Genomic DNA, 25,186 nt, shown 5'->3' with positions numbered 1-25,186 from the left:
TCTGGTCCCCGACATCTGAGGCCCTGATGTATTTTTGAACCACCAGAATGCGAAATCACTGTTTGCTTGTCAATGCCAAAAGTCATTAGTAAGCTCAAGTGCAGTGCTAAAAAGGGAAGAATCATGTGACCAGCCTCTTGCTCATGGAGAGGACATGGGCAGCAACACCCCAGCCTCGTCCCACACCCACGGCTCACAGCTGATCCAGGCCACACAGCAGAGCCAGGCAGCAACCTCAGACCCCAGTCCATGGAGTAGGGCTCACTGCCACCCCCAGCCCATCTGGCTGGCATGCCTCCTCCAGTCCTGTCTCCAAAGAAACAAAGAGGGGAAGAAAAAAGAAAGTGAAGATACCAGAAAGTGAAAATACCAGAGTAGTATATAACTGTGTCTGAACAAGTGTAGAAACAAGGCCCTTTGAAATGTACACAATACTGAATATCTCTCCACATGTGTAACTCACTGTTTCTTTTTATTGCTGTTGTTTTTTCCAAAAGTAGCATGTGTGCTCTAAAAAAGGAAAACAGAAGTTTTGAAAACTTGTATCCACCATCATAAATTTTACAGTTTCCAATACTTGCAGCCTTTTCTCTTAGAATCTGTGATATTACAAAAGATGATCACTAATTCGCAAATTAGATGTCAACAGGAGAAAACCTAAATAATATGATCACACAATGTGTTACAGTACTTTCTGAAGTCATGCATTAGCACAAAATCCATTCAGTGTGCAGGATGAACCCGTGAGTTTCAACACACCAGAAAAACAAATATCCAACAGTAGGGCTTCAGCTTCTCCCTTACAAATAACCTTAAAAGCTGGCACTTGGATCACTTTAGTGTATGAGCAAAGGTGAGTAGTCACAATTATTTGAATACATTATTAAGGCATTCCTACTACATGTTTGTCTGAGGCTGTTTCTTTTTTTATATACTACAACGGGGAGGGAGGAGGCTAAATGTAGAGCAAAAGTGAAAATCCAGTAATCTTCTACCTAAACAGACAAAAGGAGCTGCAAAGAGGCAAAATGTAAAGATTCACTCTTCTCACTATCCTATTTGTTTTGGAAATAGTTATTTCTCTTAAAAACGGTACTCATTTAAAAATCATGGGATAGTTTAAATGAGTTAATCATATTTAAATGATTTCCATTTCTGAACTTGAGGTTATTGGTACATTTAGCCCAAGTTCCTTTTCTCTTTGGGGTCATCACTAATTCCGAAGAGCATAAAAGGATTCGGAAACCAAAGCGTCTGAGAACCTCTGATATAGCCCCCGGCAACCCTGGGATCAAAGGCTCAGATCCCGGACTGGTCCTCAGGTCTCAGTTCCATGACTGGTCTATGCTGGGGAAGCCAGGGATGGGCGGGTGGGGCCGGGGAGTCCTGGTCTCCCCTAGTACCACGTTCTCTCTAAGAATGGGAGTCAGGTCCTTCTGTCAGGAGACCAGAGACACAAACCCAGGTCGCACTCCCATTGGGAGGCCGGCTTCCGGGAGGGCCAATCAGAGCTGCCCAATCCCGGGTATGAAGTTGACAAGGTTCCCAAGGAATCGGAGTCTCCCAAGACTCCCAGCATGGGGTCCATGGCGCCCCGGACCCTCCTCCTGCTGCTCGCGGGGGGCCCTGGCCCTGACCGAGACCCGGGCGGGTGGGTGCGGGTCGGGAGGGAGACGGGCTCTGCGGGGCAGGAGCGAGGGGAGCGCGGGGAGGGACACAGGACCCCGGAGGCAGGACTCCACGTCCCGGAGCAGACTTCCTCACAGCGGGACTGCTGTCCCACCCACAAACGCCCAGACCCTTCCCAGTTGTCCATCCGTCTTGTAACCCCACGGACCCTTCCTCCCTGGCCACTCCAGGGAAGTGCGAATTCGGCGTACAACTCAGGGCGAGAGTCGGCCCTGGTCTCAGTACCTCTCTCTGCCAGGCCACCACACCCTGTGGTATTTCAGCACCGGCGTGTCCCGGCCCGGCCTCGGGAAGCCCCATTTCATCGCCGTGGCCTACGTGGACGACACGCAGCTCGGACGCTTCGACAGCGACGCCGAGAACCCGAGTGCAGAGCCGCGGGCGCCGTGGATGCAGCAGGTGGATCAGGAGTACTGGGACAGACACACAAAGCTCGCTAAGAAGCACACACACGATTTCCACGCGTACCTGAACACGCTGCGCGGCTACTACAACCAGAGCGAGGCCGGTGAGTGACCCGACCCCTCCCCACGTGCGCCCAGGTCGCTCCGGGTCCCCGGGGCCGGTTCCCCCACCCCGAGACTGCGCGCCCCGCAGAGACCGGAGGAGCCCAAAGGACACTCGGGTTTCGTTTTGGGTTTCCACTGAAATCGCGAGGGTCGGTGAGGGCGGGGGCGGAGCTGCGTGGCCCCAGCTGACCACGGGCGACGACAGTCTCTCACACGATCCAGGACATGTATGGCTGTGAGGTCGGGGCAGATGGGCGCCTCCTCCGCGGGTACAGGCAGTTCGCCTATGATGGCGCTGACTACCTCTCCCTGAATGAGGACCTGCTCACCTGGACTGCAGCCGACACAGCAGCTCAGATCACCCACCGCAAGTGGGAGGAGGAACATGTGACTGAGCGCAACAGAGCCTACCTGGAAGGGGAGTGTGTGAATTGGCTGCACAGATTCCTGGACTTGGGGGAGGAGCACCTACAGCGCACAGGTGTGCAGGGCAGATAGGGGCTGCTCTCCCCCACCTCCCCTAGGGCTGGGACTGGGGCTGTGGAGGAGGGGAGGAAAGTGAGACCCAGGCCTGTGTCCCTCTCTCTTCATGGTCACAACAGGGATGTACTCCTGGGTTTTGGTCTAGAGACAAAAACCCGCCCTTCCCTCAGTGTGGAGAAGAGAGGCCTGGGTTGTGCAGGCATAGAAAATTCTAAAAAGAATCCTCCTGGTGCCCTGGACTCCCATTGGGTCCTGGGAGCTAATCCTTTTCAGGCCTGTCCTCAGCCTCAAGCCAATGCGCTGAGAGATTCATTCCACGGTTTCTCAGTCTCTCAGACTCCGCTCAGAACAAAACCAAATCCCTTTCAAGCCATCAGAGACCCGAGTCCTCCTAGCCTGAACCATACCTGATTCTACATCTTTGCAGACAACAGATGATCCCATTGTCTTTATCCAGGCCAGGTCTGGGCCTGCACTGCTCCCCCCATCCCTGTCCTCCTGTCCACTCTCAGGATGGACACTGAGTGCAGCTTTGGTGTCACATGAAGAACATGAAAGGCCTGAATTGTTCAAATCTTTCCCTAGATCCACCCAAAACACATGTGACCCACCACCCAGTCTCTGACCAGAAGGCCACCCTCAGGTGCTGGGCCCTGGGCTTCTACCCCAAGGATATCACACTCACCTGGCACCGAGATGGGGAGGACCTGACCCAGGACATGGAGCTGGTGGAGACCAGGCCTGCAGGGGATGGAACCTTCCAGAAGTGGGCAGCTGTGCTGGTGCCTTCTGGAGAGGAGCACAGATACACATGCCACATAGAGCATGAGGGGCTGCCTGAGCCCCTCACCGTGAGATGGGGTAAGGAGGGCAGGATTGAGGAGCGTTCAGCAGGGGCGGGGCTGAGACCAGGCTGCCAGAGCCCCTCACCCTTGCTTCCCCTCTCAGAGCCTCCTCAGCCCACTGTGCCCATGTGGGGAGTCATCGCTGGCCTGGTCCTCCTGGCAGCTGTGCTCACTGGAGCTGTGGTTGCTGCTGTGATGATGAAGAGGAGGAGGAAGCGCTCAGGTAGGTCAGGGTGAGGGCTGCTTCTGAGTCTCCTGTCTGCCAAGAGGAAGGTAACCCTGCCCTGCCCCCTAACTGGGCCCTGGGTGCTCACACTGGCTCTGGTGTGAAGCACAAATGAAGGTGGAGGACAAACACTCCACGGGGATGACTCTGCTCATGAGGACCTGAGCTCCAGCAGCCCCAGGTCAGGGAGAGGTCCCAGCTCAGGACATACCTCCAGGAGAGGTGCCTTCTGACCCTTTGCTGAGTCTGCAACCACCTTTCTGGAATCTTCTCTGACATGACCCAGTCCTCTGGTCTTCCTCTGGGCTTCCTCTATGCAGGTCCCCAGGCCCTGCCTTCTTCTGCCTCTCACTACTTGTTTTCTCTCACAGGTGGGAAAGGAGGGAGCTACACTAGGGCTCCAGGTAAGCAGTGAGATGTGTTTGGGGGCAGGAGAATCCCCAAGACCCTTGTCTTTGTCAGATGCCCATGGGGAAGCTGCCCCGCCCACCCAGTAGCTCCTCCCTCAGCCACACCCCTGGGGCTCTCACCAAGTCCTGATTGGTTCTTTCAGGTGGGAACAGTGCCCAGGGCTCTGACTGCTCTCTCACAGCTTGAAAGGTGAGACCTGGAGGGCCTGGAGTGAAGAGGTGCTGGGGGATCCCCTGCATTTATACATTTTCATGTGTGCTATGCTATTTGTATCCCCATGTGCAGCAGTGACCTGAATTTGACACCTGGTTTCTGCATTGTGGGATCATTGTCTTATTTGGGACAGACTTCCTGAAGTCCCCATCATTGTATCTTCAAAAGCCCCACCCTCCCTTCCTACACAGGCATCTGAGTGTGTTCCTGTGGGCACAGTGTGTGGTTGGAGCCTGGGCCCCCCAGCCCAGCGTGGGCACCTCCGTCCCTGTCTCAAGTCAGGTGCACCTGCTGCAGCTTCATCCTTCCTGTCCAGATCTGAACAGCAAATCATTTTTCCAATTCCAATCCTGAGTGGTTCGTGAGAAAATTAAAAGTAAATTCCAACAATTGGACAGAGAAAATAAACAGAAGCACCAAGAACCTTCTAGAAGCCATGTATTTGCTGTGTTGAATCAACCGCAGGTGGGACAGGAGAGGCTGGGAGGCCCTGCATGAGGACAAGTATTTGCCCAGGTAGTCCCAAGCCCAACAGTCTTGTCGTGTTCACTACCAACCCGGCTCAGCTGCCCCCAGTGTCCTGGTCTTTCTGGTAGGATGTGCCCACCAACACCTGCCATCATAGGACCCAGCTGTGGCCAGACTATCCTACCTCTTGGACGCAAACATTGGAGGCTGCACGAGGCCAGGACAGTCAAAACTCAGGCTTACATTCAACACTTGTTCCTGTCTTCCTGTGTCCATTTTGTTCTTTAGTTTTGTTGGCTGATTGCATCTGCTCTTCCTGTGTGTGAGCTCTGGTGGCCTTCAGGTCTGTGTGTGCAGGAGGCAGTGGGAGGGAGGGAGGGAGGAAGGCAGAGGACACTTGTGAGAAAGCACAGGCCTCTTGGACACCAGCAGGAGAGGATGCTGCTCTACATCAGCCACAGGCTGCCTCTGTCTCGGCTCCACTAATGAAGCCACCAGTTCTAGAATGGGCAGGTGCAACATGTTCATCACTAAACTCTCATTATTGTGGGCCAGACCCAGTGCTGGGCAAGGTGGTCCATAGTGGGTGTGAGGGCTGGGGCAGTGGATGTCTCACCACCATGGTCAGCGTACACTGCCCTAAGTGGGTGACCCTGAGGAAGGTTGGAAGGACAAAATGAGTCACCAGCAAAGGTGTCTGGGCAGGTGCTGTGCTGGAAGGGGACGGCCAGTGCAAATGCCCTGGGCAGGAGCTAAGCTGCACACAGAGCAGGGAGCTGTCAAGAAGGCTGGGTCAGGCACCACCAGCCAGCAGGACAGGTGCTTACTGTAATGCCCAGCCCTGGCTCTGAGTGAGGTGCGAATCATGAGACAGCTCCGAGCAGAGGAAGGACATGTGCACCTTCTCCTGTCCAGGGCCCACCCTGGCTGCTGCATGAGGATGGGGCTGAGAGACTGGGAGGCTGGAGACAAAGTTCTAGGGGCTCCTGCTGTGTCCAGGCAGGGATGCCAGTCACTGTGATGGGTTTGGGCATGTGCAGGGTGGGAGAAAAGAGGTTCTGGAATCTTCTGCAGATGGATGCACAGCACTCCCTCTGGACGGCATCAAAGGAATGAGAAGGAGGGGCAAGGAGGACACCCAGGGCTTCAGGCTGTGTCAGTGGGGATGGCATCACTGTGAGAGAGGGTTGACATGGGAGGGTGGATCCCAAGGGGGTTGCCCAGGCATTCAGTGCAGGAGCAATGGGAGCCAGGACGTGGGTGAGAAGTGACACTGTGGGGCTGCCTTTGACCATGAGTCGGGGGATGAGGGTAAATCTCTGTACTGGAGACACAGTGGAGAGGTAGCTCCACATGGACCATGTTTGCAGTCTGGAGTGGAGATGGGGCACCCAGGAAGTGAGTGGCTATGATGAGAGGGTGCAGAACTGAGACCTGGACCAGCAAAGCTAAGTGGGGGAACCGAGCCCACAGCTTGAGCAGTTGCAGCGCTAGGGTCACTGTGAGAACCAGGGACCACAAATGTGCTGGAAGAGCCCTTGGGCACAGGGAGGGTTGGGACAGTCTAGAGTAGGCAGGACATCTCCATGTGGCTTAGGTGGTTGGTGACAGTGCCACCCCAGGTCACACTCTGGCAACAGGAGGGGAGACAGGACTCCCACCTAGGCCTTAGCCTCCCCTGAAGGGTGGTCACATGAGCACACCTGGGCCCTGGCTGCACATGGCGAGGGGACACTCTGGCAGAAACCTGGGTGCAGGCGGCCCAGCTAACAGCAGTTTTACTTATGATTCTCTAGGCTCACGAGGTGGGAAACACATGCACTCAGTTCTGAGCCACACCCCGCCAACCTCTGACTGTCCCCAGGCTGCTGTGCTGGGCAGGACTGTAACAAGGTGCTGAGTAGGGCAGGGAGTGTTAAGTCCAAGTCCCCTGTATGATCTCCAGAGAGGCCCCAACCTCACCGCTGGGCACCTTCCTGTTTAGCTGGGATGTCAGGGGGGAGGGGCAGTCACCACAGTCTCAGCTTGTGATATTTCAGCTCCCAGTGTTCACATCCGGACTTGACAGAGCAATGGTAAAAGGCACCTGCATTTTCTGAGAGCCCCGCGGTCAACCCTGCTGTCCCTCACCCTGGGAACCCTAGGCCTATGAGCAGAGAGCACCACGAGATGCAGGAAGGGTCAGATCATTATTTTTATTTATTTGAACATGTTTTCATCTTTGTGAAAAGGAGAGTGCGCCCCCATCCCCTGGCTCACTTTCTAAATGTTCACACAGCTGGGGGAGGGACAAAGCCCAGAGCCCAGAACTCAGTCCAGGTGTCCTGCTATATCAGGTGCTGCCTCCCAGGGTATGCACTGGGCAGACACTGGGTTGGAAGTGGAGTCAGGACACAGGCACTGAGAAGGGATTGGGCATCCCAAGCTGCAATCCACCCCTGTGCCAAGTGCCCAAGCTTACATCTGCGTTTTTTCATCACAGAGGAAATGAAAACATACGTGGTCAATCATGACACAGAACATTGGAGACACACAGTACACTCACCTTTGGAGGGACAGCCCAAGAGGATGGTTCAGGAAGAGGCCACAGCTGAGGACACTAAACCTCCCAGGATACTGCTGCCTGCCTCACATGGTGCCCCACACAGCTTCTCACTCCTTGAAGCCCACAGTGAAATCCAGGAGTTACTAAGTTACCCTTCCTTTGGCTGTTTGACACTGTAGCTGACTGAAGGCAGAGGAAATGCAGAGAACCTGGTTGAGGCTGCACAACCAGGAGCAGAATCCATGGCCTCTCCCTGGGTTGTCCCAGCTGGGAACCACAGCCCTGCTGCTGGGCACAGAGGGCACAGCTCACACCCCTGACCCTGGCCTTGGGCCTGCACTAGGACTGCTGTCTGTGCTGACAGCCTGGGCGTCCTGCATTTAGCACCTCTGAGGTGTGATGGAAATGCTTCTGTTGGTTCCAGAGGAGACAAGGTTCACTTCCTGGCTCCCTCAGAATTCCTCTCTCCAGGCAGGTCTCTAATCTCTGACACCAACTAGCAGTCCTGCCCTGAATCCTGGCAGGGACACCTGTAGTTAGTGTCCGACCCACAGGTGCCAGGCCCATCCTTGACACTGCCCTCACCTCCCAGGCCAGCTGCCCTCAACACCCACCTTAGTTAACTACTCTTCTGACCACTGTGGCCACAACTTGAGGTTTTCCACAGTGTTCCTCCCAGGTTGGATCATGTCCTGTAAAAACTCCCAGTCCCCAGGCAGATATTGTACTTCCTGTAACAGTCCACACCAAGGTCACAGAGGAGCAGCCAGATGAGCACAAGGTCTACAAGGATCCTGGTGTCAGGGCCGCTGTGTCCGTGGAGTTGGGCTGCAGCCCCTCCCAGCAGCTGACTGCATGGCCAGTCCAGGGGCTCTTCCCGACCCTTCCTTAGAGGTGTCCATGCAGCTTTCCTTACAGAGTCCTTCTTGTCAGAGTTTATGTTCGTCTGTTTGGGAGGTGAAGACTGACAGACCCATGAGAGGCTCCCCTCCACTGGCTCACTTCCCAGGAACAAGTGAGGGCAGTTTTGTCTCCCTCCGGTGCCCTTAGGATGGCCTCATCCACTGAAAACTAAAAGTAATAGGGGAACTAATAAAGAATTTAGAATACTGATTAAGCAAGAGAATAAGCATTTTGGACAAGAAACAAAAGGGTACAGATATTAACAGGGAAAGGCTGTTTTTATTTGGAGGGCATTTGACAAATTCAGAAAATCCCACCTCTGATTTTCTCAGGCTTTTAGCTGCAGCAGATCAGACAGGAGCCCAGAATCCTTCCTGCGGGGATCTGATAGGAGACGCTACTGCTCCCTCAGAAACTGGGGAACCTGAACTTCACATCTCTGAGACACATGACGACATGTGCTTCAGCCCCTGTGTGAATCAGGTCTTCCCATTCACAATAGCTATAACAAGTGAAATACCTTGGGGTAAATTTAGCCAAGGATGTGAAAGATCTCTACAGTGAAAGTCACACAACCTCAATGAAATACATGAGACACAAACAATGGGGAAAATCTTCCAAGATTCTGAATTAAAAGAATTAATATGATGCCCCAAGCAATTCACAAATTCAATGTGATCTCAGTAAAAATGCCAAAGTCATTGTTCACAGAGAAACAAGAACAAACCAAACCCCAGATTAGCAGGAGGAGAGAGATCAGAATCAGAGCAAACATAAATGAAAGTGAAATGAAGGAAAATGTGAAAGGTAAACAAAAATATAGATTGGTTTTACAAAAGTAAAATAGACAAACATTTAGCCAGACTAACCAAAAACAAAAACAAAAGCAAAAGCTTTGAGAAAAGCTCAGATAAGTAGAATTAGAAATTAAAATGGAGACATTACTGGTCCAGCACATTGGCTCAACTGGCTGATACTCAACCCCCAAGCACCTCATCCCATATGGACACTGGTTCGTGTTCCTGCTACTCTACCCTCCCCCCTCAGTCCCTGCTTGTGCCTGGGAGAGCAGACAGGAGCAGCCCAAAAGCCTGCAAACCTGCACCTGAGTGTGAGACTAGGAGGAAGCTCTTGGTTCCTGGCTCCACATCAGCTCAGCTACGGCCAGTGCACCATTTGGTGAGTGAACCAGATGATGGAAGATATAGATCCCTGATTCTCTTTTTTCTTGTACAATCTGACTTTCCAATAAGAATTTAAAAAAAGCCTTAAAAAATAAAAGTAGGGCCTGTCTCAGTAGCCTGGTGGCTAAAGTCCTCACCTTGCAAACTCCTGGATCCCATATGGGTGCCAGTTCTAATCCCGGGTGGCCCCGATTCCAATCCAGCTCCCTTCCTGCGACCTGGGAAAGCAGTAGAGAATGGCCCAAAGCCTTGGGACCCTACACCCACATGGAGACACAAAAGAAACTCCTGGCTCCTGGCTTCAGATTGCCTCAGGTCTGCCCATTGCTGCCACTTGAGGAGTGAACCAGCTGATGGAAGATCTTTCTCTGTGTCTCTCTGTCTGTGTGTAAATCTCACTTTACAATAAAAAAAAATCTTAAAATAAAAATAAAAATGGAGCCATTACTGCTATTCTAGAGAAACACAGAATCATAAGAAAGTGCTCTAAGGGCCCCCAACTTGGGCATTGATTCAAATCCTAAAGTCTGACGCTCCACTTCAATCAAGCTCCCTGCTGATGGCCTGGGGAAGCACCAGAAGATGGCTCAAGTACTGGTGTGATTCACTAAGGACATAGTGTAGGCTCCTGGCTTAGCCTGGGCCAGCCTTGGCTGTTGCAGCCATTTGTGAAATGAAACAGTGGATGGAAGATCTTTGTGCCCTGTGTCCTGCTCTCTCTGTAACTCTGCCCTTCTGAAATAAAGCCAGAAAGAAGAAAGACAGTAAAAAAAGAAAGAAGAGAGAGACAGTGAAAGAGAGAAAGAAAGAGAAAGAAAGAAAGAAAGAAAGAAAGAAAGAAAGAAAGAAAGAAAGAAAGAAAGAAAGAAAAAGAAAGTTGCCATGAAAATAATATATACTAACAAATTCTATGTGTCAAGCAAAAATAAAATGAGGGGCAACCTTCGGGAACCAACAGTTATATTGACACTGTTAAAGCTGCATCCCACACTGCAGTGCTCAGCATCCAGTCCAGTGTCCTGCTAACGCACACCCTGGAGGGAGCACATGGTCCTTCAAGCACTGGACCACCCACAGGGGAGACCAAGATGGAGGGTTGGACTCAGAATTCATTGTGAGGCCCAGCCCTGGCTACTGCATGTGGGGGGTGAGCCAGCACATAGAGGATCTCTCTCATTTGCCTGCCTCTGTCTGTCTTTTTTTCCTCTCTCTCTCTCTTTCTCACTCTGTCTAACTTTCCAGTGATAGAAGATTAATTTGTTTAGGATAAAAATAAAACCTTAAAATGAAACAACTATTAACCAAGGGGGGAAAATTCTCAGAATCAAATTTCTTTGATTTTTTTAATCCATAAAACTGCACAACAGAGAAATACTTAATTGAAATAATTAGTTTCTACATTTGCTAAGAGAGCATGAGGGTTATTTACTGACCCACCTATCAACTGCAGCCCCAAGCCACCAGCTCTTGGGCAGCCACAAGGCCAGTAGATAACATTCCAGATACCACTTCCTGAAGCCAGAGGAGACCAAGGGATTTTGCTCCCTTGGAATTATGAATGAACTGACACGTGAGAGCCATGGTAAGATTCACTCAGCAGCTAGTGTTTGCTTCCTTCTCTTCACTCTTGGTCAGGCCTGGACTCATCTCCATGACAATGCTGGTCACAGCATCCAAACACCTGCACTCCTCACAGATGGCTGGGACAAAGGACAACAGATGGGCAAGCAGCAGACACACTGCCCAGGCTGGGAAGGAGTGGACAGAGGGATAAGGCTTTGAGAGCTCCCACCTTCACTGAGGAACCTAGGAGCCCACAGGCTCCCCAGGGATAAATGAACACTCCAAACCTGGGGACCTGGGGCTGCAACCACTGGCTGAGCTGGAGGCTCTGTCTGTTACAAGAAACTGATCCTGGTCAGCAGTGCCAGGTCAGCATAATGAGGACATGTCTGAGGACAAAGGAAAGAGAAAGGTTTTCCTACATCAGAAAAGCTCCTTGAAAATGAGGACATAGCAGGACGTGGGGCACAGCTAAGGAGCAACAAGCATTCATTGGATAATATGAAAGCAGCAAAGGCTGTATAAGAGATGGGAACCTCTCCCAGGAGAAGGGGTTTGGTGCAGCTGCTTAAGCTCCTGCGTGTGAAGCCGACATCCCAGAGCAGAGAGCTGGTTCACATTCTGGCTGCTCTGCTTCTGATCCAGCTCCTTGCTGCAGTGCCTGGGAAAGCAGCAGAAGACGGCCCAAGTGCTTGGGCTCCTGACAGCTATGTGGGAGACCTGGCTGGAGTTCTGAGCTCCTGGATTCAGTTTGGACCAACCCCAGCTTTTATATCTATTTGGGGAGTGAACGGTGAATGGAAGAGCCCCTCCTCACACACACACACATCTCCCCCTGTCTCAATCTGACTTTCCTTGTCTCTCTGTCACTCTTCTCTCAAATAAATTTCAATGAGAAGCAGAACTGTAGCAGAGGGCCCGGCGGCGTGGCCTAGCGGCTAAAGTCCTCACCTTGAACGCCCCGGGATCCCATATGGGCGCCGGTTCTAATCCTGGCAGCTCCACTTTCCATCCAGCTCCCTGCTTGTGGCCTGGGAAAGCAGTCGAGGAGGCCCAAAGCTTTGGGACCCTGCACCCGCGTGGGAGACCCGGAAGAGGTTCCTGGTTCCCGGCTTCGGATTGGTGTGCACCGGCCCTTTGCGGCTCACTTGGGGAGTGAATCATCGGACGGAAGATCTTCCTCTCTGTCTCTCCTCTCTGTATATCTGACTTTGTAATAAAATAAATAAATCTTGAAAAAAATAAAAAGAACTGTAGCAGAATCACATGCATCTTTTTTTCCCTTTTCTCCCGTGGCAACACCTGAGCCTGTGGCTAACCAGAGTGTCTGCTCACACAGATCATTCCCACTCACTGGGAGCTCAGAAAGCCTGAGAGAGTGACTGAGGTTGCACAGTCCCCATCTGCATAATCAACATGCCCAAAGCGGGAAATCCTGACCCAGAAGGTGAAGGTGCAGGTGACTGAGGTCAGCACAGCGTGGGCTGCAGGCTGAGTGGGCTTCCTGCTGATGGCAGACACCAGGAGCTCTTAACACGATGCAGCCCACATTGGCTGAGACAGACATTTAGGGGCTCTCAGAAAGACACTGAGTGTGAGACTCGTACCAAGGCTAAGATCAGCTCAGGTGCTGGGAGCGGTGGCCACTGGGAAGGAAGAAACTGAGAAGACACAAAGGGTACTGCTTGCCATCAGAAGTTTTATTTATTTATTTATTTATTTATTTATTTATTTATTTATTTATTATACTTGAATGTTAGAGAGGGAAGAGGCAGTTGGAGATCTCACACTTAATTCTTCACTCCCCAGCTAATCAAAAAGCCACAGCCAGGCCAGGCTGCAGCAGGATTCACTGGCTTCCTGCAATCTTCTGATGGCTGCAGGGTCCCAGCTTCTGCTGCTCTTCCAGGCACAAGGGCAGGGAGCTGACTGAGAAGTGGAGCACACAGGACTCTGTTCCACACGCACATGGGACACATGGGGCATTGCTGGCAGCAGCTTTCCATGTTACACCACAATGCCAGCCTCTCATAAGAAAGCTTCAAAAATAATGAACTCTTTCAACTATCAGTACTTGTAAGTTTGGTTCAAACAAAAGCAAAAACTCCAAGCATGCAAAGGTTTATGGCTGAAGACAACTGAGCATTACAGATGATAGGTGAAGGTCAATCAAACTCAGGCCTCAAAGCATCCAACATGCCTGCAGCAATGTGAGAGAGACAACAGTGCCGAGCAAAACACAACAGCACACATCAGCCAGTGCACCTGCACGGTACCTGAACAAACTCTCCTCTCACCTCCTTCCTGGACTCCAGGACCCCAGGATGACCCCTGAGGGACTCTTGTACTCCCCTGCTCCCAGGCAGAACCTGGTCCACTCCTGCTGCAGGCAGAACACCCAGCCCAGCTCAGGCTGCATCACAGGGAACCTTCAGCTCTCTGTCACTGCTGCCTGGCCTGGGAGGTGCCTGTCCCTCAGGAGCATCCAGGACTAGGAGGCGGCAAGGACAGAGACCCCTCCCAGCCACACACAATGAACCAGGCGTGGCAGCTGCTGGGCTGATCCCTGTGTGTCCACCTCATTCATTCCTCACTCACTCAGTCCTGCCTCCCCAGCAGGGCCCGCCACAGGAGCACTGACCCTGCTCTTCAGCACCAGGATCCCAGGCCCCTGACACCACAGCTCACCCTAGTTCTGTACCCCACAGGGCCCCTCTCAGGGCAGGCATCCCTGACACACCAGAACCTCCTGCAGCAGGGCCAGCCCCTCCTGCTCGGCAGGTCCCTGTGGTCCCTGTCCCTGTATGGACTCGCTCCCCTGGTCACCATGGCAGCAGAGCCCTGCCTCTGCCCCACCCTCACACCTGCTCCTCCAGACTCAACAGTGAGATGCCTGCCAACATGTACATTTCCCACCACAAACGCGGTTACACACACATCATGGATAACCCACGTGGCATTCCTGCACTCACTCACGAATGTCAATTCTTTAATCTGCACTGATACATGGAGAAATGTAACTTATTCCATTTCATTGTTTTAATTTATTTTTGGCTTTATAAGTGACATCTACATTGCAAAAAGAATCTTAATTCACTGCATCACAAGGCTGGTGCATTTTATATTTTTGAAGATTTTTATATAAACATTTATTTTATATTTAAAGGAAAATTTGCTGCCAGAAAAGGACAGATGGAGAGATTTGCCCACTCACTGGTTCACTCACCAAGCAGCCACAATGACCAGTATTGAGCATATCTGAAGCCAGGAGCCAGCAGATTCTTCAGGGTCTCCAATGTGGGTGCAGGGCCCAGGGACTTGGGCCATCCTCTGCTGCTTCCCTAGACCATAACAGGGAGCCAGTTTGGAAATGGAGTAGTAGCAGGAATAAAAATCAGTGTCCGTATGGAATCCTGGAATTGCAGTCAACAGCTTTACCCAAAGTAACACAACAACTTCACCATTGTTTTCCAATTATGAGGTAAGGAAATAGAAGGACTCAGGATGTTGTTGATGAGACCACAGCAATGGGCGATCAGGCCCCTCTCTGCAGATGGTAGGCTGCCTCAGTGGAACCAGGGGACACAAGAGTCGACACCATGGCCTGCCAGCTTGGATTTCTCTTGGCATGGTCTGACGGCGCCACCTGCTGGTCATCTGGGACAGTCGCACTCACAAACCCCGGGGAGAGAACCAAAGTTCCAGGGAGCTTCTTGTCCCCTCAGGACCTCTCACTCCTCTCAAAACTCAGATCCAGCCCTTGTGGGGAGGATGCTGATGACACACGAGCACTCCTATCACCCCGTTTCTCAGCCCTGGCTCCTCTACCGAGTCTCAGTCCACATGAAATCCTGCCATTGCTGTCACCACAGAGCAAGGGAGCAGGGGGCCTCAGGGTGAAGGACCAGATCCAAGAGCAGCCCCCACATGCCCACAGGGCTCAGCCCTGTCCTCTAGGCCCACACAGAGTCACACTCGCTCCTTTTGCTGGGACCCCACTTGCCCCCCACAGGCCATGTCTATCCTGCTGCCCAGCTCCGCACTGCACTCAGCCTCCTCTCCCTACCAAGTCCTGAACCAGCGCTCCAACCTGAACAGCACACCAGGAGGCCAGGGGCATAGATGGCCCATTGCAGCAACCCTGGACAGCCTGAGCTGGCCCTGCCCTGCCTGGAAAGACCCAAGCCAAGGAGGTCCCGGGCCCTTGCCCTGCCCAGCTCCCAGGCTGCAAGATGTCCTCCTGCCCATGCAGACAGCTGCTCCCACAGGCTGTCATGGACCTGGGACTCTGTGGCCTCCCTGCCTCATCTTACCAGAGACCCAGCCAGCCACAGCCCTCAGTGCATCCTCTTCTAAGTGGCAACTCAAGGATCTGAGACCCTGAGCCAGACCACGCCTGCCTCTGCCTGCCCTCCATGCCCTCAGTTGGTCTCTGCCATGACCACCCTCCCTACAAGCAACCACCTGGACAGGGATCTCCATGTTGAGTTCCTGATCCATTTGTTCTCCTCCCAGCCCTGGGGATAGAGCACACTCTAGGGGCCTGTCCCCTTAAAGGAGGACTTGTAAAGATTACCAGCACTAGAACAGGAATCTTTGTCAATTCCTCCCACCCTGCACGCACTGCCACAGGGACAAGGGACACATTCTCCATGGGAGAGGCCTTGGAGAGGACAGGAGCCACCTCACACTTGCCCTACGCTGCCAGGGGTGTCATCTGGACAGAGTCTCCGGGCTAGGACACAGGGATCGTGTCCTCCCATGGTGCCCAGGCCACAGGAGCTGCCTGACCATGAAGCTGGGTCACAGATGAGAGTGTAGGGGACAGACCAGGCTGGAGGAAATGCCCCACACCGAGTTCCAGCCCCATGGCCCTGACCTGCACCCAGGCTGTGCCCCAGGCTGGGTCTGCACTGGCACACACACCCCAGGAACACCCCATCCCTCTCCCTTAGGCTGATTTCTACGGAGGCCATTACAAGGATTGTCCCTGATGCCAGCCCTGACACCTAGAGGCCAGGAACAGGCTCCGCCAGGCCCAGGATGGTGGGGAGGACAGACAGATGGCCTGACACACAGGATGGGGGCAGAGCATGGCCACAAAGGTGCTACTGTCACTCCTGTCCCTCAGCTCGAGCCCCAGGAGCCCTGGCACCACAGCACCCCCAGAGCAGCTGATTCCCTGCTCCCTGCAAGGAGATCCCTGGTGGAAGCCCGTGCTTGGAGGTCCCCTTCCCATTAAGCAGGGCATCCTGGGGCAGCGGGTACAGGGCCAGAGGCAGGGGAAGCCAGGACATTGTTCTCAGATAGCAATCTCTGGCCCAGCACATCAGGTCAAGTTCTTGGCTGGTGCTGCTGCCATGGCCAGGGCAGGGCTGGGTGGGACAAAAGACAGGTCCCCTGAGCTTTGGGGAGTTGGGATTGGGCTCCTTCCCCTGCACCGAAGAATCAAGACCTTGGCCAAGTGCTGGCACAGACTCAGACCCCAGTTGTGACCTTGGGCAGCTGAGTCCCTGAGGGCCCTGCACCAACACAATAGTCACAGTAGCGCTCATGACGCCTGCACAACCCAGTTTTCCAGACCGAGCAGGAGCATTTGCAGGGAGCCGTGCTGGTATCTGATCACACTAGGAAGAGAAGGTGTCTACCTAGTAGAGCACAGAGCTAGCCATGCACCTGGCCAGCGATGTCCTGTTCTAGACACCATGTGAGTCCCAGGGCTGTGGTGTCCGCACAGCCAGACCATGAGCCAAGGCTTCCCCTGCCTCATATGTCCTCAGCCTCCACTCTGGGAAATAGGACAGGAGAAATCCTCAAAGACCCAGGTGTTTCACAGCCCTGGTTCCCAGCTCGTGCTAACTCCTCCCTTCTCCTTGGCCACAGAAAAGCTTCACACACAGGAGACCTCCCTGGCCCCCCAAGACTCCCATGCTCCAATTACCCACAACACCAGAGAATGCGTCTGTCACCTGAGGGTTCCTCAACTGAATGAGAAATCAGGGGAAGGGAAAATGCAGCCAGAGCTCCAAGGAAGACAGAGGTACATTGTTTGTTGGGCAAGTGCAGGAAAGATTCCCACAGGCCTTGGGTCTGCAGGAGGAGGAGAAGGATCAGGAGGAAGAGGCCAAGACTCTCTGGGGTGTTGACTCTGTCAGTCACACACACACCTGCACAGTCCTCAGGGTAGCAAGTGTTATTAAAAACAGAGTGAAACCTCCTGGTGTCCACACCCAACTTCACCTAGACCCACACATGCTCAAGGAGCCCATCCCACAGCCAAGGACAGTGGCCAAGAGCATGAATCCCTCCTGTTGACCATGACCCATGGCCTACCCCAGGGCGACAGGAAGCTGAGGCCTCTTGGGCTCTCCCAGAAGCAGCAACTAAGGGAGAAATCAGAGAGCACATGCATGGCCTCTGCACCCAGCACACAGGGCCTGGGCTGCACAAGGCCACGCTGCCTGCTCTGAGGGTGACCTGACAGGTATACAGGCACTGGAGGAAGCTTTGCTGGCACAGCTGAGCCTCCAGGACTAGATCATCACTCACCTTCACCACTCTGCAGGTACCTGGCTCTTGTCCCTACATCCCACCAGGTTTTTTTTTTACATTTTGTTATTATTATTATCATTTTATAATACACTTCCATAAGCTCTTGGTATTTCCCTTATCCTCTCCTCAATTCCCCCCCCAACTTAGTTCCTCTATATTATTACTAAAGTATAGTTCTTCATACACAGTCATATGTCCATCATTGCAGGCATGGACAATGGCAGAGAGTCCAATATCCTATTGTCAAGATATAGTAAACAGTTTCATTGTAAGTCCATCTTTGTCTGGAAGTAGAAATGCATACTACATTGTATCCTCACATCTGGATGTTAGTCTCCGTTACACAGTTGCTGAACATCCCCTAAATGAAAAGTTGTAATATAAAATCAACAATAGAAAGAAAAATAGAAATTTACAATGCCATAAAGTTAAATGACATGTTACTAGATATGACAGTCTCCATTACACAGCTACTATACATCCCCTTATATGAAAAGCCACAAAACAAAATCAACACCAAGGAGAAAAAAAGAAATTAACAACACCATAAAGTTAAATAACATGCTACTAAATAACTAACGTGTAGCTGAAGAAATGAAAATCAAGAACCTTCTTGAAGAAAATGATGCTACTGCATAATCTACGAGTCATTGAATGATTTAATCAGAAGCAAGTGTTTTGAAGAGATGAAAGTAACCGAAAATATCAAAACCCGTGCAATATAATTTCTGCCGATCTTTGTTGGTGAAGTGTGTCTCTTCTAGGCAACAAATAGATGGGTTTTGTTTTTTAATCCAATCTACTAATCTATGACGTTTGAGCTTAAGTCATTTACATTCAGGGTTAATATGTATGGGTGGTACTTTGGTCCTGTCATTTTAGGAATGGGTTGTTCATTGGTTTAGTCTTCTGTTGTCATTTTGCTGGGATGTTCTTCCCATTTGCCTTTGGTTTTGGTAGGTGCTATTCCTCTTCTCTGTCAAGAGAACATCTTTAAGTATCATTTGTAGTGCAGGTTTGAAAGAGGCAAATTCTTTTAGCTTTTCTTTACTGTGGAAGAATTTTATTTCATTTTCGAAGACAAATGAAAGCTTTGCTGGATATGTTATCCTAGGCCGACAATTTTTTTTCTTTCAGAATTGGAATATGTCACTCCATTCTCTTCTTGCCTGTAGTTTCCTGTGAGAGATTTCCTGTGAGTTTAATTGGCATTCCTTTATATGTCAATTGATTTTTTTTCACGTGCACATTTAAGGATTTTTTCCTTATGTTCGATTGAAGATTGCTTGATGATCATGTGTCTTGGTGAAGATCGCTTTTGATCAGGCCTGTTGGGAGCTCTGTGCCCCTCCTGGATCTTGTTTCCCAATTCTTTCTCTAGATTAGGGCAATTTTCCTTTATTATTTCATTAAATATATTTGTAAAACCAGTTTCTCTTTCTGCACCTTCTGCAACTCCCATAACTCTTACATTTGGCCTTTTAATAGTATCTTTCAATTCTTGAATACTTTTTTTGGCCTGATCCAGCTCTGCTTCCAGCTTTTTGTTTGCTTCCCCCTGATGACAGGAAATACCTTCCAATTCTGAGATTCTTTCTTCTGTTTCCTTCATTCTGTTTTGGAGACTCTCCACTGTACTTTTAATTTGCTCTATTGTGTTCTTAATTTCTGAATTATCAGCCTTGATTTGCTTTATTGCTTCCTTAAATTCTTTGAACTCTTGTATGTGCTTCTCACTGTTGATCAGAAGCTTTAAAATGAGTTTTCTGAATTCTGTGTCCCCCATTTTCTCAGTGTCTTCCTCAGTGAACTCTGAGGTTGGCATAGGGTTTTGCTTCATTGCAGGGGAGTTTTCGGTAATATTCCTTGTGCCTTTGTCTCTTCTTTTGCTCTTGGTCATTGTACTTCTGGTTATCAGAGTCTTCTCCTTGGGGCAGATTTCTAAGCTGTGCCACCCATAGGTCTACAGTGTGATTTTACTTATTGCCGTTGTTATACAACTCTTTGCTTGCAGCCAATTTTGACACTCCCCCCATCAAGTTCCAGGTCTGGGTTCTTATGTTAGATTTCCACTATGGTCTTTGTAGCCCAGCTCCTGGCTTGCCAATCTCCACCTCCTGTGATACCATGCTGAGGCTGCACCATTGTCTCTGCAACCTTTCTCCCACTTCCAGTTGGAGCAGGTCACAGGATTAGAGACACCAGGTGTACTATATAGCTAGGTTGTTGTTGGTGCAGATCTTCCCGGAACCTGTTGGACATTAGGCCTGGGTGCCACAAGGACCTGTTTTGACCCATATGATGCCACAGTTGGCATTATTTTCCTGCAGAACCAGTGCAATCCACTGACCTCAGTGAGTTCTTGCGAGTTCAGCACATGCACAGTTCATTGTTGTCCCCTGCAGTTCTAAAGTGTTTGCCACAGTGAACAAAATGGTGCCTGACATACCACTACTAGAGTTCTTGATCTGCTGGCCATCAGGTCTGAGGGCTACCCAGACCTGTCTTGGGTGGAACCTGTAGAATGCCACGTTAAGCAGTTCACTGAGTCAGAAATGAGTTCACTTCCAGCTCAGCGCATGCTCAATCCTTTCCCTTGCCTTTGCCTACTTATACAAAATGGCGCTCAATTCAGCTTTAGGGGGCTGATGGGGCTGTGAAATCCACCCTGTTCTCACACTGTCCATCTGGGATCTGCTCTGTCTCTACTCCTGGTCAAATCAAATGGACCAGCAGGACAGACAGTTCTTTGTCTGGGTTTACTTCCCAAGCTCCCGGTGAAAGTCCCTTCCCACCTGGTTGCTGGTGGAGCTCCGGCAGCTGGTGGAGTTCAGATCACCATTAGCCGAATGCTGCTGGAGTATCAGTCACTGCAACATCACACCATTGTGTCTGCTGCTTTCCTGTGTCTGTCAGTCTCCAGGTACCCCTCTGCTATTGTTCTGTCTTCTCCTATTTCCTGGAATGTGTCCTTTCTGCTTCATCCTGATTAAATGTTTCTCCGTTCGTCATCCCACCAGGTTCTTCTGATACAGGCGTGTTTACCCAGTACCCTCCACTGAGTGATGTGGCCCCTCCCCTCCTCCTGCCCTGAGAGATGAAGCATCTGGTCCCTCCTGGTCTCTGTGGGAAAGCCGCCTTGTGCTGGAGGGGCCACTGCACAGGATTTTCCCTTTGGGGGGCTGTGCTGTCCCTGATGCCCCAGGGATAGCTCCCACCCAGGAGTCTCTGCTCACCCCTCAGTCTAAGGAAAACTGGAACCCTTGCCCCTGCTCAGCCCCCAGACTCCTGCTGCACTTCTCTTCTCCTCTGTAGAGTGATCACTGCCCACAGCATTGTGAAATGGACCTGTGTTGTGGGCTAAGGAGTTGATTAGTTACACTGGGCAGGAACAGGAACTGGGCTTGTGACTAAAAACACCTACACTACTTGGACTCATCTGTATCCAATTTCCTGGATAAATTAGGACTTGTGGGGGGGAAGAGTATATAAGGAGAGGTGAAGGAGCAATAAAGAGAGACTTTGGAGAGACTTCTACCATCACTGGTCTCCTATCAGTGCTTCATCCACAGACCCTCTCTCCCTGTCCACATTACTGGCTCTGCTGGTCGGAGCAAATGGTACATAACGGGGGCACAGCATAAGGGACAATCTGAGGGACCCCTGGACCTACGAAGGTGAGTTTGAATTAATAATTTTTCAGGGACATAAGTGATTTCATCCCCAGACAATCTCCCTGTCCTGGGCACAAGGAATCATTGGAGGGACCCCTGAGACTTCAGAGGCAAGCTTAGAATTAAATATTTTGCAGAGGCATAAGTAAAATTTATCATGGGACAAGAATTTGCTAAAGTGCAGGTGATTAAGGGAATCCAAGATCTGCTCCACTCACAAGGAACTGACACTAACATTAAGACCTCACAGAAGTTCTGTTACGGGGTGCAGCCAGTGATAGCCAGAACCCATTGACAGTGGGCAAATGAAATTTGGCTGTGTCCCCCAACCTCTGTCCTGAAGGTGGGTCCTACAGCAATGGAATAGGAATTACATCCTCAACCACTTCCCCACATCCTAAATTAGCCAGGATATTGGAAGTCCAATTAGTCTAGGGTTTTTAGCTATAAGCCTAGTTTCTGTTCCTGTCCATCCTAACGAGCGCTAATCAACTCCTTAGCCCACAACACTTAGGTATTCGCTCCTGCCCACCTGTGACTCACCTATCAACTGAGAGGGGACGGTATTGTGTTGTGTGTAACCACTCCCCTCACAAGCCCCTTTAAAAGACATGAAGCAGGGGCTCTCTCTCTCTTTCTGGCCAGGTCTGGCACCTTGACTCTTGGCTGACCCAGGACAGGTAATCCCCTGAGCATGGTCCCTGTGTGCTGCTTAGATGGGACAACGGTTATAATAATGTTGTTACTGGTTTGTGTGCTATCAGGAGTTCCATGAGAGGTGAGGCCTAGCAGTAGAATGTGGGCAAAGAAGCCAGGGAAAGGTGAATGTCTGCAGCTTTATAAGTGTGTCCAGGTTCTTTGTGAGTGTGTCCAGGTTATTTGTTGCATGTCTCTTAGGATAACATATATTGTTGGGGAAGCTGGGACATAGGTTTTCAGCTTAATGGATGGACTTAAGGATGATGACCATTTGTTTCTTTTGGGATTATGATTGGTTGGATTATGATTAGGTGGATTGCTGTATGGACTTGTAATTTGCTATTGTGCTCTGTTGTCTTTAAGCTTGATTAATAAAGACTCCTTAATAAACCTTAGACATGTCTGGTGTGATCTCGCTCACATCCTGCAACAGTTCATTGAAACTGTCTGCAACGTATCCCCATGGTTTGCACCAAGGTCCCAATACTTCCTGCCTTTTCTAAGTGACAGCTTTGTGGGGAATGGGGATGCACTTGCATGCCCCTCCCTGTTCCTTATTCAGGAAGGCAATTCTTCCTATGGAAATTATTAGTTCAATCACTCCTCTGGATTTAAGGACTCACTCACATGGGTGAACCTTAGTTCCTTGAATTTTAAACCCGTGTCTGCCTGTGTTATCCACCCTGTTTTTCTCTCTTACATACAGAAAACGCCTCTGAAGTGAATTGCACCGAGGTCAACTGCACCCTAACAGCATGTTGGAATGGCAATGGTGATACTGCTGTTGTCATGCGGCTGCCCCAAATCCTGCCTGTGCCTGTCAGGGCTAAAGAAGAGGCCTCTGTTGGCCTGATAAGGCCTAAAAGAGACTTTGACATAACAATGACCATCATAGCCAGCATTGCTGTGGCCTCAGCAGCCACTGCCACAGCAGTGGTGACCCTAGGACACCCTACAGCTACCACTGAGACCATGTACAAGCTTGTGGAACTGACTGCGTGAGTTATGGAACAACAGAACTCTATTGATGAACACATGCAGGTGGGCATGTTTATGTTGTAACAGCAGGTTGATTTGCTGGCAGAGGAGCAGCAGATGCTGTGGGATGTGGTCAGGACCTCTTGTTCTCTATCATACGTCTTTATGTTCGTAACACCTGTGTGAGTGCAAAATGTTTCCCAAGCCTGGGAGCTGCTGTCTGCTTATTACTACCAAGCTAAAGATACTCCTAGCTGTGGAACAGGGTTAGCAGCCTCCCCAAGTATGGTTTATGCAGCTGCAGCAGGCAATGCATTGAATGGCAGCCAGTGACAGGTAAGATGGACTGACCTAAGACAGGGGCTCTGAGTGCTACGGAGATTCCTGATGACAGGTAAGGCTGATGACCTGAGAGTCTACAACCTAAGACAGGTGCATTCAAATCTGCTTTAAAACAAAAACGGGAGACCTGTTGTGGGCTAAGGAGTTGATTAATGGTCATTGGGATGAGCAGGAACTGGGCTTGTGGCTAAAAGCACCTAGTCTAATTGTACTCATTTGTATCCAGTTTCCCGGCTTTAAAAAGGACTTAGGGGGAGGGGAAAGTATTTAGGAGAGGTGAAGGAGCAATAGAGACTTCAGAGAGACTTCTACCATCACTGGCCTCCTGTCAGTGCTTCATCCCCAGACCCTCTCCCTGTCAAAGTTACTGGCTCTGCTGGTCGGAACAGACCTATCCATTACTTTCCTTCATTGCCTAATCCCCATCAAGCACAAGTTCGAAGGACAGGCATGTGTTGTTTGCCAAGCACTCAGAATGGTGTCTACACAAAGGAGACTCCCATGAGTGTCTGATTCGTGAGTGAATTCCCACAGTACATTGACAGCACACAGGCTGTTGTTGACATTTAGGGGATTTTAGCCCATTACAAATATCAGTTGGTAACTTAACAATAGATTGAAGTTGTAAAAGGTCACTGATAAAAAAGCAGCTCACACTCCTGGCCAAAGTGTCCTTCTTCCCTTGGACACAGCTATCCTCCTGCCACACTCTCTCCTTTAGCTTCTCTCCTCTCTGTTGCCCTCAGCACTGCAGGGCAACTTCTGGGAAACAACAGATTCACCTTCCTGTTGGACAAGTTGAGTCCGTTCTCTTTCACTGACCTGTTCAAACCATCTGCCTGGGGATGTGTCTTCATCAATCAAAAGAGCCTGTGTGGAACACCTTGGGATTTCTCCAGAACAGAAGCTGCAGGCTGGGAGCCAACACAATCCCTCCCTCCACAGGGTGAGCAGTGAGGGCTACAGGAAGTAGCACCTGCCTCTGCTGCTCACTCCCAGATACCACATCCGGGACCCAGCCCCAAACAGAGGCCTCCTGCAGGAGACTAACGCTGGCTGCTGCTTCCTGCTGCTGCTTACTTGATTTTCTATTTGTTCCGCAGTAACCACATCCTTGTGAAATACATTTTGTACAAAGACACATCCACAGCAGGGAAGGACACTGTCATCAGTGAGCAGCGCTGGGAGAACCAGACCCCACAGGGGACACTGAGTGTGGAGCTGCAGCCGCTCCTGAGCACCTCCATGTGGACTGAAGACAGCAGTGACACACCTGAAGCTGGAATCTGGCAGAAGGACGTGGAGAGGGACACAGTCTGGCAGGGACTGGAGCAGAGACTTCTCCCATAGGACCCCAAACCCAGAGGCGATGGGGGAAATAGAACTTAGGGGCTACATCCACGTGAGCAGCTCCTACAGCAGAGGAAACAGGCCAGAGAGCCAAGGGACAGCCTCCCCTCCGGGAAAGTGTCTGCACATCCCACATCAGGCCAGAGGCTCATGGCCAAACATCCACAGGACTCAGCAACCAGAACTTCACTAATACAAGGACAAAGGACTGGCTTGGATGTTCCTCAGAGAAGACACACGGATGGCCAAAAGACACACAAAAAGTGTTCAGGGGTGGCACTGGGAGACACTGCAATGTGCCCTGGGGGTGGCAGGTGATGACTCAAGCCTTGTGTCTGTGTCTCCCACAGGAAGACCTGAATCAAGTTTATGGCTTCTGACTTTGGCCTAGCCCAGGTCCAGCTGCTGCAGGCATGTAGGGAGTAACCAAAAGATAAAAGATGTCTCTCCTCTCTCCGTGTGTGTGTGTGTGTGTATGTATGTGTATGTACATAATATGTATCTCTAACTTTCATAATAAAATTTTAAGAAAAAACACTTGAAAGAAATGAC

The 25,186-nt window shown here is 50.8% G+C and overlaps 1 pseudogene; it reads left to right on the top strand.

The window, feature by feature from the left end:
- The first annotated feature begins 1,577 nt into the window (after positions 1–1,577).
- LOC101535893 (patr class I histocompatibility antigen, A-2 alpha chain-like) lies at positions 1,578–25,014 on the top strand (annotated as a pseudogene).
- The last annotated feature ends 172 nt before the right edge of the window (positions 25,015–25,186 follow it).

This window comes from Ochotona princeps, chromosome 1, assembly GCF_030435755.1.
Source record: "Ochotona princeps isolate mOchPri1 chromosome 1, mOchPri1.hap1, whole genome shotgun sequence".
Classification (NCBI taxonomy): Eukaryota; Metazoa; Chordata; class Mammalia; order Lagomorpha; family Ochotonidae; genus Ochotona; species Ochotona princeps.
Note: the sequence above shows the minus strand (reverse complement) of the source record. Positions and strands in the feature narration are given on the sequence as shown.